The sequence below is a fragment of the Sinocyclocheilus grahami genome, unplaced genomic scaffold (genome assembly GCF_001515645.1).
Source record: "Sinocyclocheilus grahami isolate Dianchi unplaced genomic scaffold, SAMN03320097.WGS_v1.1 scaffold57.1, whole genome shotgun sequence".
Classification (NCBI taxonomy): Eukaryota; Metazoa; Chordata; class Actinopteri; order Cypriniformes; family Cyprinidae; genus Sinocyclocheilus; species Sinocyclocheilus grahami.
The window spans coordinates 3,127,956-3,140,323 of record NW_015505236.1 but is presented as its reverse complement, the minus strand read 5'-3'; the positions used below and the strand labels follow the sequence as shown (position 1 = coordinate 3,140,323).

General features: G+C 33.5%; 1 protein-coding gene across 3 annotated transcripts in view; it reads left to right on the top strand.

Moving 5' to 3' along the window:
- Positions 1-12,368, top strand: part of LOC107584160 (PTB domain-containing engulfment adapter protein 1) — a 195,956-nt gene that overhangs the window by 91,749 nt on the left and 91,839 nt on the right. For 2 of the 3 annotated variants that reach the window (XM_016270651.1, XM_016270649.1), the window contains one exon: positions 4,579-4,721. The exons of the other annotated variant lie outside the window; for it this stretch is intronic. The gene's annotated coding sequence lies outside the window, so the exon portion shown is untranslated. The remainder of the gene's footprint in view (positions 1-4,578; positions 4,722-12,368) is intronic. 3 annotated transcript variants of the gene reach the window in all.

Genomic DNA, 12,368 nt, shown 5'->3' with positions numbered 1-12,368 from the left:
TTAAAAAAAAAAAAAAAAAAAAAAAAGGACTTCGCCTCCTCATTTGAAAATACCACCGCACACCACTGAGATATATATATATACCAGTGATGTGGGGAGGGGATGCCCTTTTTTAGTTTCAGCACATGCCCCTCAAAAGGTCTGTGCACAGCCCTGCTCAGACCTATTTGTAAAATAGTTCAATAAATAAATTAATTCATTGAAAAAAGCTGACTCAAAAAAACACTATTGGTTAACAAATCAACAGTTCGCAAGCAAAGAATACCAATAAATATATATATATTAAACAACTATATATAAGATAAACAACTTTTCCAGGCCTTGAAAACACAGTTCTTTTCATTTTTTTATATACATTTACTGAATATTCCTGATTTTCTATGTTAAAACCCTGATTGGGCCATGATACTCAGCTTACTGGAACTGGATTTGTATTCTTTAGTGACTCACTGCTTTTTCTTGCCCTTTTGAATACATGGTCTGTATCTATCTTTAGGCAAATAATGATTCACTGGAGGTATTAATGAAACTTAGACACTTAAATCCACAGGGGCACAACAACAAAAAACAATGTGCAAATGTTGCAGTGATGTCCAAAGGCAATCTCCTAGAGCTCTCTAAATGGATTTTTATTTGCCGGAGTATTTATTCAGCAGTGGGGGAACGCACACGCGCACACACACACACACACACACACACACACACACACACACACAGAGCCGGCCCGACCTTATAAGCGATATAAGCGGTTGCATAGGGCCCCGTGCCCTCCAGTGGGCCCCATGTCAGGGTTCAGGTTCAGACGGTAATGCTCGATAATAATTTTATAAAGTTTCAGTCACGTGTGTTAATGTTTGAAAATGAAGAGGCGGCACTATAAAACTGGTGCAGACTGCAGAGAAGTGGGAAAAGTGAAAAGAAAGTGAGCAAGATAAGGGTAAGTGATGGATTTTGAAAATATATTGTTGAAATGGCTTTTGCTGCATCGTGCTGCGAGCGCTTTGAAGACGCGCTGTGCCAATGTAACAACAGTAATGAACATGAATGGCATTGTTGTCTTGGACTCTTCAAAATACGCGAATAATTCTTATCAGAATTATTATCAGAATGGTTTAGATTTTTAGAATGCAGATATTATCTTACTTTCCATCGACCAGTTACGTTTTACAACACTGCGTTGCGCTTTTGCTGTGTAAAAGTTCGGTCAGATTTTCTCATTGATGTGAACAAAGCAGCAGACGTGCTGAATAAAAATGCAAGTTCACTCTCTGACAGCAGGTGGCGCTTTAGGAACAGCAGAAATACACCGTTACCATGGTTACCCCTCTACATAAAGCAGCAACTTCTGACACCTGCTCGTTTGTCACGGAGGTCAAAGGAAGTCAAACAGTATTTACATGTTTTCAAACAGCCATTCGGATTTTTTAATCACTTTGGTGTTTATCAAATAACACAAATATTTAAATATACCATATCTTTATTCAAACATTTGTTTACACTTATACATTTTTGCATTTTAATCAGGAATAAAACATGCCAGATGCCAGGCCAAAATAGATTATTCTGTATTATTATTGATAATAATAATAATAATAAATTATTCTCTTTAATTTTCATAATCCAGGTGTTCTTGCTTTATTACAGTTTTTTCTCAGTCGCTTTGGTGCATTTCTCAGATCAGAAACCAAATTCTCAAAACTACTTGTTCAACCTCCACATCATCTAGTCAATTGTGCACATCATAAAAGCAGTTTCTCATTCTTTTGAACAAGTTGCAATTGCTTTGGTACATTCATGCAATTGATTATGTACATTTGTCTGTGGTTTCCTGCATTATCAGTTGCTAATGTCATGTTGCTCAAAATTAACTATATAGTTCTCTGTGCAACAGTCTTACCCCCCAAAACATAGTCATTAGTTAATCGTATAAGTCATTAAATGCAAAATGGTTGATCTAGTTGTCATAAACTTTCAAGCATTTTCTACACATTTCTATTAGACTTTGTGTAAATTTGCCATGAATTGTGCAGGGGAATCTTGACTTTTACTAATGAAGAAAATGTAGATCAGCTAATGATAAACCAGTTCTCTGAAATAGCTCAAAGGTGCATCTCATGAACCTTCAATTGGAAAGCATATATAGACAGAGGACAACACAAGAGTTTCAAATTCCGACAATGGATATTTCCTCCCCGTTGGCCTGGCAAATCAACAGTAGCTCTGTGGCCAATGACATTTCAACCACGCCTTCTGCTTTTGGTCAGGTTGAAGCCAGCCTCCTCATATGAAGTTGTGAGATGGTTCACTTGACTCCAATTCCACGTTGCATTGCAAAGGAAGATATTCATTGTGATGTAGATGAGAATCTGTGGGCCGACAGACTGCACTGCAATTCCTCATATAGTGCTGCATGCAAAAGCAAAGTTCTGCCTAAGGGGTGTTTCCTGTGTTTGCCTTTCTAATTTTGTATTTTCGCCTGTGTGCCCATATTTCTTTTGTAAATCACAATGACGTTGAAAAGGTTTTATTTTTTATTTTTTGTCATACCACTAGTAAAGTGTAACTGTGAATCCTATCCAGTCTCTTTCAATCAATATCCCACATACAGTAATGTGTAAATTTATACTTTTGAAATGGATATATGGCATAAATAAGAAGTGCAGCCTCCTGCATTTCAATACAGTAACTGTCATCCAAACTGTTGCCAAAGTTTACATCATGGAAATACTAACAGAGTGCACTGTAACATTGATAACATGACTAAGCATTTTGACTATCTTGTTTGTGAACAATGACACAAGGACTTTTCATTCTGATGGCACTGAAATGCTCATTAAATATCATAATATCATAATATGACATAAATACTTACTTTTGAGAGATGAACTAAAGATTTGGAGTAAGTTACAGGCTTTTGCAGGTAATCCATTGTGTGGTGCTGTTTGTACAAATTGTTTTGAGAAATGCACAAACTTTTGCAAATATTAAGGATTATTCGAGAAATGCACCAAAGCGACTGAGAAAAACTGTAAAGCATTAATCTCACAACATTTTCATACATTTTTCTGAAAGCAATGGTTAAGCTTTTACATTTTTAAAAGTTTTAAATAATTGTTAAAAGTGCTTAATAAGTAAATCTATCTTCATATTTATGTATTGAAAGACAGTTTGGTAATTTATTTACAACAGGGTTATTATAGTTAACTCAAATAAAAATATATATAAAAAAATGTTACTTGAAATAAAATAAATGTTAACTGAAATAAAATACTTATACTGTTTATTTTAGCTAGTTGACAAAGCAACATTTCCCATTTTCATTTAGTTTATCTTGATGCTCTAAAATAAATAACTTTTGGTTGCCAGGTCTGTTTTTGTCTGCCTGTCTCTGCAAGTCTGTGTTTACTAGTCCAGACATGGTCAGAACTTTTTTTAGTCAAGAGTTTTTACACAGTGGTCAGGTCAGATAAATAAACAGACATCATTTCAAATCAGCCTGTTTATTGCTTCTGTCCTAAGTATTTCAAGTGTGTGTGTGTGTGTGTGTGTGTGTTTTAAGTGAACTATATTTTTATACTATGTCTGATCTGAACATGTTTTGATTTGTGACCTTAATACCAACATCTTTCTAAGTTTATTTCTATTTCACCTTCTTATTCCTCAACTGTAAACATAAATAAAAAGGCAAAATGCATTAATATTTTTCTGTCAAGTAACCTAAAATGTGCTTCTTGTGGTCACATCTAAATTCAGCAGGTTTTAACAGTAATAATCAGTGTTATTTTAGTATTATTTACATGCTATTATAGTTTTTATAAATATTTTGAATAGGATGTTATTTTTATACTTTCAGTTTAGTTTAGTAATTAATGTTATGAGCGTTTGTCATTTTTATTAGTTCTTGTTTATTTTAAATATAACTATTTTTTCAATATTATTACTTTATTTCAATTATTCAATGATTTGAATTTCAATATTTTAATTAACAAAAATGTTTTAATAATTTTAGTTTGAGTTAACAATATAACCAGTAACCTGATATGACTGAATTAACCATACTACATTTGGATACATCAACAAAAGTGATTTCTATTGGTCAGAAAAAGTATAAATAACCCCTTAATGTTATAACTGCACATATCCATTTTTACAATGTATTCTAAACTGGAAAAGTGGAAAATTTCCTTTGGCTTTGTTTCCCAGGATACCCCTATCATTTTTTTCATCACTCTCGAAAAATGCATATCAAAATATTCCATGCGCCAGAGCATAATGTGCTATTTCAGTTCAGACCCTTATCCCTCATGAGATTGTATACTGCTCTCATAATTTCTCAATGCTTCATGGTCTCAGGAACCTCTCATTACATCAGCAATTTAAAGTACTAAATGTTCAGGATATTATAGAACAACACTGGATGGATGGATGGATGGATGAAAATGCATTATGTTTTTTTGCTGGAAGTGACCTCGCTGTCTGTTATTGAGATACGGTTATTCTTCTGTGAGACTTGGAATATTCTGGACGGTGCATGTAATCTGGATAATGTCTTCGTGAATATGTCCTCGTTCATCTCAGATGGGTCCCACAGATTGGTGTTTACCGTGAAGACAGGGTCGAAAGTATGATTGGTGCAGACGTGCTCTCATTCCCATGTGCTGTGCTGGCCGATGTTGCCTGGAAACAGATGGAGAATCACAGTCCATCATGCATTTATGGTGGTGATTACCTTGAATATCAGCCTGCAAGGCCACATACAATTAGTCTTCAACCACAATAACCTGAACAGTTCACTCCAAGAAATGTGTCGAGTTAAGTGAAACTTGTAGACATCCTGTTTAACATTGTTTTCCTTAAGTCAGCCTGTTAGAAAAATTAACCTTTTTAGCTAACAGTCTGAAATTGCCCCATTAAAACACGTCTTCAAATGACTCACATTTAATTTTCCACCTGTACATCCACACTACTTCCTTTCACATCATAATATTCATATAAAAGCTAGGTCAAGAGTCAAGACAACCTCTCAGTCTCCCAAATCTTTAAAATCCCTTCAGTGTTACAACATACTCTGAACTTCTAAAAATATTTACATTTTTATTTTTTCCTTTTTACTTAGAAATACAGTCAAAGGAAGAGATGATACACTTGAAATATAGAGATTTTTTTTATTATTATTTCCCAACCTGCATTGAAATTCCTTGTCAGCAGTGACACCACCTCTGTCAAGATATAGAAAGGTTGCTAATTTAGCACACAAGTAAATTCTAATATTCATTTAATAGTGGAAGATTGTGATTATTACAATGTTGCTATCTGATTTTGAATGAGAGAACCACCTCTCAGTGTCTGAAGGTCATTATATCGTTTGTGCTGGTTATAATAAGCTTCCTCTGCGGTCATTTAATGTCACAGTATACCTGTGGGCAACTTAGGTTACATCTCATTATGCAATGCATTGACATTTACAAAAAAAAAAAAAGGCTGAGAACAGAGGCTGGAATGTTTTTAGTTTGGTAAAAACTGTATAGTGACTGATAGGAAGGTTAAATAACTTGCTGACTCACTGTCAGTGAACATTATTTCGAGACAGATGCAGACATTTGTATGATAATTTATTTGCCAGGTTCATCTTAGAAAATATCACAATTTATGTTTGACCTTTCATGCTGATATAAAGTAATATATCCCCCCAAAATAAAAATGCAATCATTTCTGTTATCATTTACTCACCATGGAACAAAAAGGAAGTATAGCAAAATGTTGACACCACTTTTTTCTATACAATGAAAGTAAGTGGTGACCAAAGGATGTCAAGCTCATAAAAGCACCCTATTGCTAGAAACTGCCCAAAAATTAAGCTAGATCTCATGAAACTAGAACTCAATGACATCTCTTCAAAAAAAAAAAAAAAAAAAAAAAAGTAAATCATGACAGAATTTAGATTTCCAGTTAATCTATTCATTTACAATCTTCAGTGTGAATGTTACATGTGATAAACCTTCTTGATTTTGTCTTATAGTTAATACTGCACCCCTTTCTAAACATAATCAGCATTTCCTACAGAACTTCAAAGGCATAGTTCACCCCAAAATGAAAAGTTTCTTTATTCTGATGGGCACAAAAGAAGATATTTTGAAGAATGTTGGTAACCAAACAGTTGACGAGAGCCATTGACTTTCATAGGATGGAAAAAAAGGAAGTCAATGACTACCATCAACTATTTGGTTACCAACATTCTTCAAAATATCTTCTTTTGTGTTCAACAGAAGAAAGAGACTCATACACAGTGACTGAATTAAATTTGATTCCTGAACTATCCCTTTAATCCACTGGCAAAAGAGAGCCAGTGAAAATAGTGTGAGAACTGACAATCTCTGAAGTGTTGTCTCTCTTAAAGCAAAATAGTGCAGCTAACAGTTTTAGGATGCTATGCAATCAGACTCAACAACAGCTCGGTACATTGAGATAGAGGATAGATAGAGGATAGAGTGTCAGATCAAGTTACCCACTTATCCATCTTATGGAAAACAAACTGCTTCAGGTCACCTTGAGCAATGGTTTGCCTAAAGCAAAGGATCACATTTCCATTTGGTCCTTGTATCCACTGCTCTGTGATTTCCTTAAAGCAAAATTTGAAAGAGAGAGTTCACTGATTAATATGCATTTGGGTCTTGTGTTCATGTTATGTAAAAAGCCTGTAGGGTTTAATTCATTGCCAATTATCCTATACAGGAAGTTGAGAACAAAGGCTTGCTTGCCGTAATAGTGATTGTAGCATAAAAATTCATAATCACTGATGAATCTGAAGACATATTGCTTGAAGACATATTGGAGGAGAGACTTATCATGAGCAGAACTTAACCAGCACTAGTTGACCTGTTAAGGTCTTTACAGTTTATTTTAGATTTATTTATTTATTTGCTGTTAATAAAGAAGCATAATTAATTTTTAGAGTTTAAAACAACCCATTTTCTGTAATGTCTTAAATGTAAATATATGTTTGAAGCTGCAAATAAAATATAGATTATTGGAGTATGTTTTATGAGAAAATACTTTTTCAGTTTTTCTACTCCAAAATTTCACATATAATTGAATGTGCCACTTCTTTGTAATTGCTTGTGAAATTTACTTGTAATTTCTAAGTGAAAATTGTTTACGCCCTTTTTTTCTGTGGAAATTGTGTTTGTTATACAGTATACAGTCAGTAGCATTTCAAATACATTCTGCTTAAGTGTAAACATGAGACTCTGGTGCTTGCATTTGCCGTGTTTAAATGGTCTTTATGTATTCATAACACAAAGATGCCTACTTTCAATTTAGCTCCATATTCATTTTCAAATATATAGTAATTTGTCAGTATAGAGACCTCAAGACAGCCAGTGTTTTACACAAATGTGTGAAGACACAAATAATGCAGAAACAGGCATTAATCTATCAAGGATAGAAGCCATTGACAGAAAGATAATACACTCTAAAAAATGCTGGGTTGTTTTAACCCAACTTTGGGTCAAATATGGACTAACCCAACTGTTGGGTTAAATTTTTCAATTATATTTTTAACCCAAAAGTTGGGTTAGTCCATATTTGACCCAAAGTTGGGTTAAAACAACCCAGCATTTTTTTAGAGTGTAGGAATTGCGTCCCATGTATATCTCTTTATGAGTTTGTAACCATCTTTAATTGGTTACTTGTGCACAATATTGCAGAATATTGCTTAGACCTTTTATGTATTATATTTGATCTTTAAATACATTCAGAAAGATGTCAGCTTCCTATCATTTCACATCTTTTTCTAAATTAAAATTGTCCAAGTTACATTTGAAAATGTGACTAATAATGTGAAAAGTTGCCAGAAACCTTTATCCTGTAACTCTAACCCCAATTCAAGATGGTGTTTGTGAAATTTACTGGTAGAGCAAAAGTCAAGTTAGGAAATATGTGGGTTTGTATTAATTTACCGCTACACTAGAACACATAAACAAATTCAAATAACAGATGGAACTTGATTAAGTTTATTAATGTTTAAATTATTAAAGTTTATTATTTATGTAATAATTAAAACTTAATGACTGTTAAAAAAACTGTTAAAACTTTGGGTGGAGCAAATTATCGTCCAGTTAGACAATGATGTTAGGGTAAAGGTATTCTGATTAATATATTTTGATAGGCATTCATCTTAGCTCTTTTACCCATTTGGAATAGCACATGATGTTGATAATATTTTTGTACCACTCGGGTGTTGTGTTGAGCACAAGAATAGCATTTTACAATGCTATTCCATTTTCAGCAGCATCATTTCAGGATGTAATTAGCAGTTAAATCACTCATAACGTGGATAATTTGTAGATTCTTATATAAAAAGGCGAGCATATTTTTTTAATGTAATTTCAGAGGGTTTGCAGAGCAGATCAAACCAACTAGAAAGAAACTATGATACTGTGGTGTGGAATATTTTTTGTAAAACAGTAGAGATGTCAATTAATAGTAAAAGCACGATTTCAATTATGCGCTCACACAAGTTATTTACTGGAAAACAGCTTTTACACTGTGCTTCGAAATACTCGATTCTGATTGGCGTGACGTCTAAATGTAACTCTAATGTCAGACCAAGTCAAGAGCGCAAGTATGTTAGATGGATCGAGCGTTGGCGAAATATAGGCAACATATACATGATTGCCCATGCCAGCATTGCAGTACTGCTCTTCTGGCTAACTTAAATTGTCGCTATTTTCAAGTCTCTTCTATGATAGCACACCAGGGACTCTAGGCTGCATTGCAATTGAGTGTTTTTTTTTTACGACAAACAGCCAAGATTATACAATAATTTCCACGTTTTTGTTTATTTGGTAATGTTGAGTTGACACATATGACCAGGTTGTGTTCTAAACAGTTACTTTGGTATACTAATGTGATTTATGTATTTTTCTCTTCCACCTTCATGTTTGAAGGTACTGGTCCAAATAAAAATGTCCACACCAAGTCTTTTGATATTTTAGTAACTATGGCTCAGGCAAGTCCTTAAATATAAGTCTGTGAAGTCTTGTGTAGAAAAGCAATAGCACACATTTCCTAAACAAGCCATACAAATTGAGGCATCATTCATTCAAATTAAACAACAAAACATATGCTATTTAATATTTTGAGTTAGAGGCTAATTTAGATTTTTCATTTGCAGTTATTATGCGTTAATTTGATCCCTTTGCTAAAGCCAACTTAAGACTGTTCTGTTATGACTGGAAGGTGACGTATCAGACTAATAATGATTGTGCAATTTTAACTTTATTATGCATAATGCTCTTATTCTGGTGCATAGATGAACATTAAGTACCATTCTTATAATTACCGGATTACGATTTAAGAAAGCAAATAAATCATGGTGAAAAACATACAACAATTCCAGCATATGGTCGCAAAGAACAGCTGGAGTTTGGACCTCATGAGGGATGAGAGCAAATAAACACATTAACTCAGGCCAAATATAATAACTGGCACGTTTATATCCAGTTTCTTCTTACTTTAAAACAAATATCGACTCTAGCCATAACACTGATTATGATCTTTTTAAACAAACAGATTTAAGTTGCAAGTTACATTTTATTGAAGTGTAATGTTGTGATAATCATTTTATTTACTGACAGATTTACATTGCTTAAAATCTCACAGGATGGCCTAATTTAGTTTGAGAACACCCTGGCCTAAATGATCAAATATTGCTGTAACGTTCCTCCCAGAAAAGCAGGCTGTGTGATTCATCTTTAGTAAGTATTCCAACACTTCTTTCTGAGCACTTTTCCTTTGTTAATCATCTCTCCATGAGGAAGTGGCTCACTGTGGCCGTATGGCAGCGATGCACTGAATGTTTTATTACTCTAAGGCCCATACGTCACTACACCTCATTGTGCTCATCACAATATCGGAGTATATTAATATCTAAACGCTTCTGCCTCAATGCAGAATGTCTGGATAATGTTTTTTTCATTAAATTCCCTCTGTTTAGCAGGCTGCCATCTCAACAGTGCCCACCCAGACAAGCACAGCTCAAAAACTATGTTCCACAGAGGACTGGATGATCTTGGTATTTCCCTCCTTAAATTGAGATACCCATTGAAGTGAAACTCCCATAAGATGTCTAATGAAGCAAATATCTGATTCAGGGTTGGTTTTGAAGAGGCGGGAGGGAAGAAAAACATAGCGATGCTGAGGCTGGAGCCCACAAGACAGTGCTGTCGACTTTCATTTAGACGTCTTACTGGAGACAGTGCCAAAAGTGTTTTTGCTTGGAATAATCACAGAAAACTCTCAGAGCTCAACTTTTGCTTTGAGGAAGAGGAAGCAAAGACAAAGGCATGCCTGCCAGGCCCAACACAAATCTGGAATACTAGTTTAGCAAGTCTAATGAAGTTCACATTATACAGAATAAGAGAAGTGGTAATGTCATTAAAATGAACAGATTAGATCACCCAAAAATGAACATTCTGTCATTATTTAATCACCCTCTTGTGGTTCTGAACCACTATGACCTGTTTTTTCTTCCATGGAACAGAAACTCTCTTGTGCACTCTTGTGAGTTATAAAACTAGTTATAGAATAGCTTTGTGTGAAATTTAAATTATTAGTCACTCATTTTCTTCACCACTAGAGGGCTGTTAACTGCTGGGTTCGGAGTCAATGAGTTGAACTCAAGAACCAGATTAGGTTATTGATTCACAAACAGATCATTTAGACCAGCTTTGTGAACTGGATCAAATGATTCATTGGTAATAAAGTTTTTTTCTTTCTTACAGTATAGGTTGTTTGTCTATATTTTGCTTTTCAGTGTTATTATTTTTCATCATTGTCAGTGCAGTTTATTGTTTAGAATTGGTGCATTGTTAGGCTATGGTTAGTTCTAACTTGATGTTTTAGCATTCACAACAAGCTCAAGTTCACGTATGTTTTTTTTGTTTATTTGTGCATTAGAGAGCTTTTTGACATGACACACACAAAGCCTTTATTAATATTATATTACAACTTATTTTATTTCTGCTAGTTGCCAAGGCAACATTTCTTGTTTTTTTAAGTTTAAGTTTAATTACTAAAATAACTCAAATTAATATATATATATATATATATATATATATATATATATATATATGTATGCATTTATCTATATATGAATACAAATGTAAAAAAAACAATAAAATTACTATTAGTTTAATATTAAAGTGAACACAGAAATACAAACATATTACTGAAATATCAAAAAAAGCTACAATAGTATAATTAATATTGCAAAAAAAATCACAGTTTGAGAGTGTATTATAACAATCCATTTATAACCATTCTAACAATCTAAAGCCAGCAAATAAACTAAATATTAAAAGTGAACACATTTTCTGAATTTAAATGTACATTTATTTTATACCATATTAACTCAAAAATATGTCTGTACATTTTGAAATTGACAGTAAGATGAAGACCACTTATACTAATCAGCCAATTGGGTATTAATTGTCACTAATTGTTTTGAGGTGTCAAATGTCATAGCAAAATATTGTCTGAATAACTTGCCTAAATTATATATTCATTAATATTAATTTTAGTGGGATATGCAAAACAGAATCTATCAATCCAATTGGAACAATCAATAACTACAACTGATGACTGTGCACTGAAACTACACTGAGAACAGTTCTCCTTTTTTTGTTCAAGTATTTGCCTCTAAAGGCTTCAGGTAGTGCTCTGCCACAGCCATAATCATCAGAGAGCAAACTTCAGTATTTTATTACTTAGCTGTTTCTGGGTTGTGGACTTCTGTGATGAGTGATGCGGTGTCCTATAACTCAATTAGAGGAGACACAGTCTAAAGATTTTTTTCTTCAAGAATCATTTTTTAATTCAGTTTATTAATCTGTGCAAAGACATCGTGAGCTGTCAGACTAGAGAATCCTCATTATTCAATACACCTGAGGAAACTGACAGGCCCTGTAATGAGATTCTCACTCTCTGCTTTTGCAGTCTCATACTAAACAGCACAGGGTGCCGCTGAGTAACTCTCTAGAATAAAAGCATGTAAAAGGATCAAGAGAAATGTGATTAAGTTAGTTCAATATAAATGGATGCTCTTGATGCCGCATGACTTGTTGAAGCAGTTTCACTCTCATTAATGTTCTAGACCTGAATTAACAATTTGTTTTAATAGAATGACCCCCAGTGTTTTATTGAAATTGGGTTCTTTTCAAAATATATGGACTAAAATATCCTTTGATTTTTCAGTTATGAAAAACATTTTAAATATTCAAGAAAACAAAATATTCATTAAACCACATGTGTCATGACTAATATATATATATATATATATATATATATATATATATATATATATATAT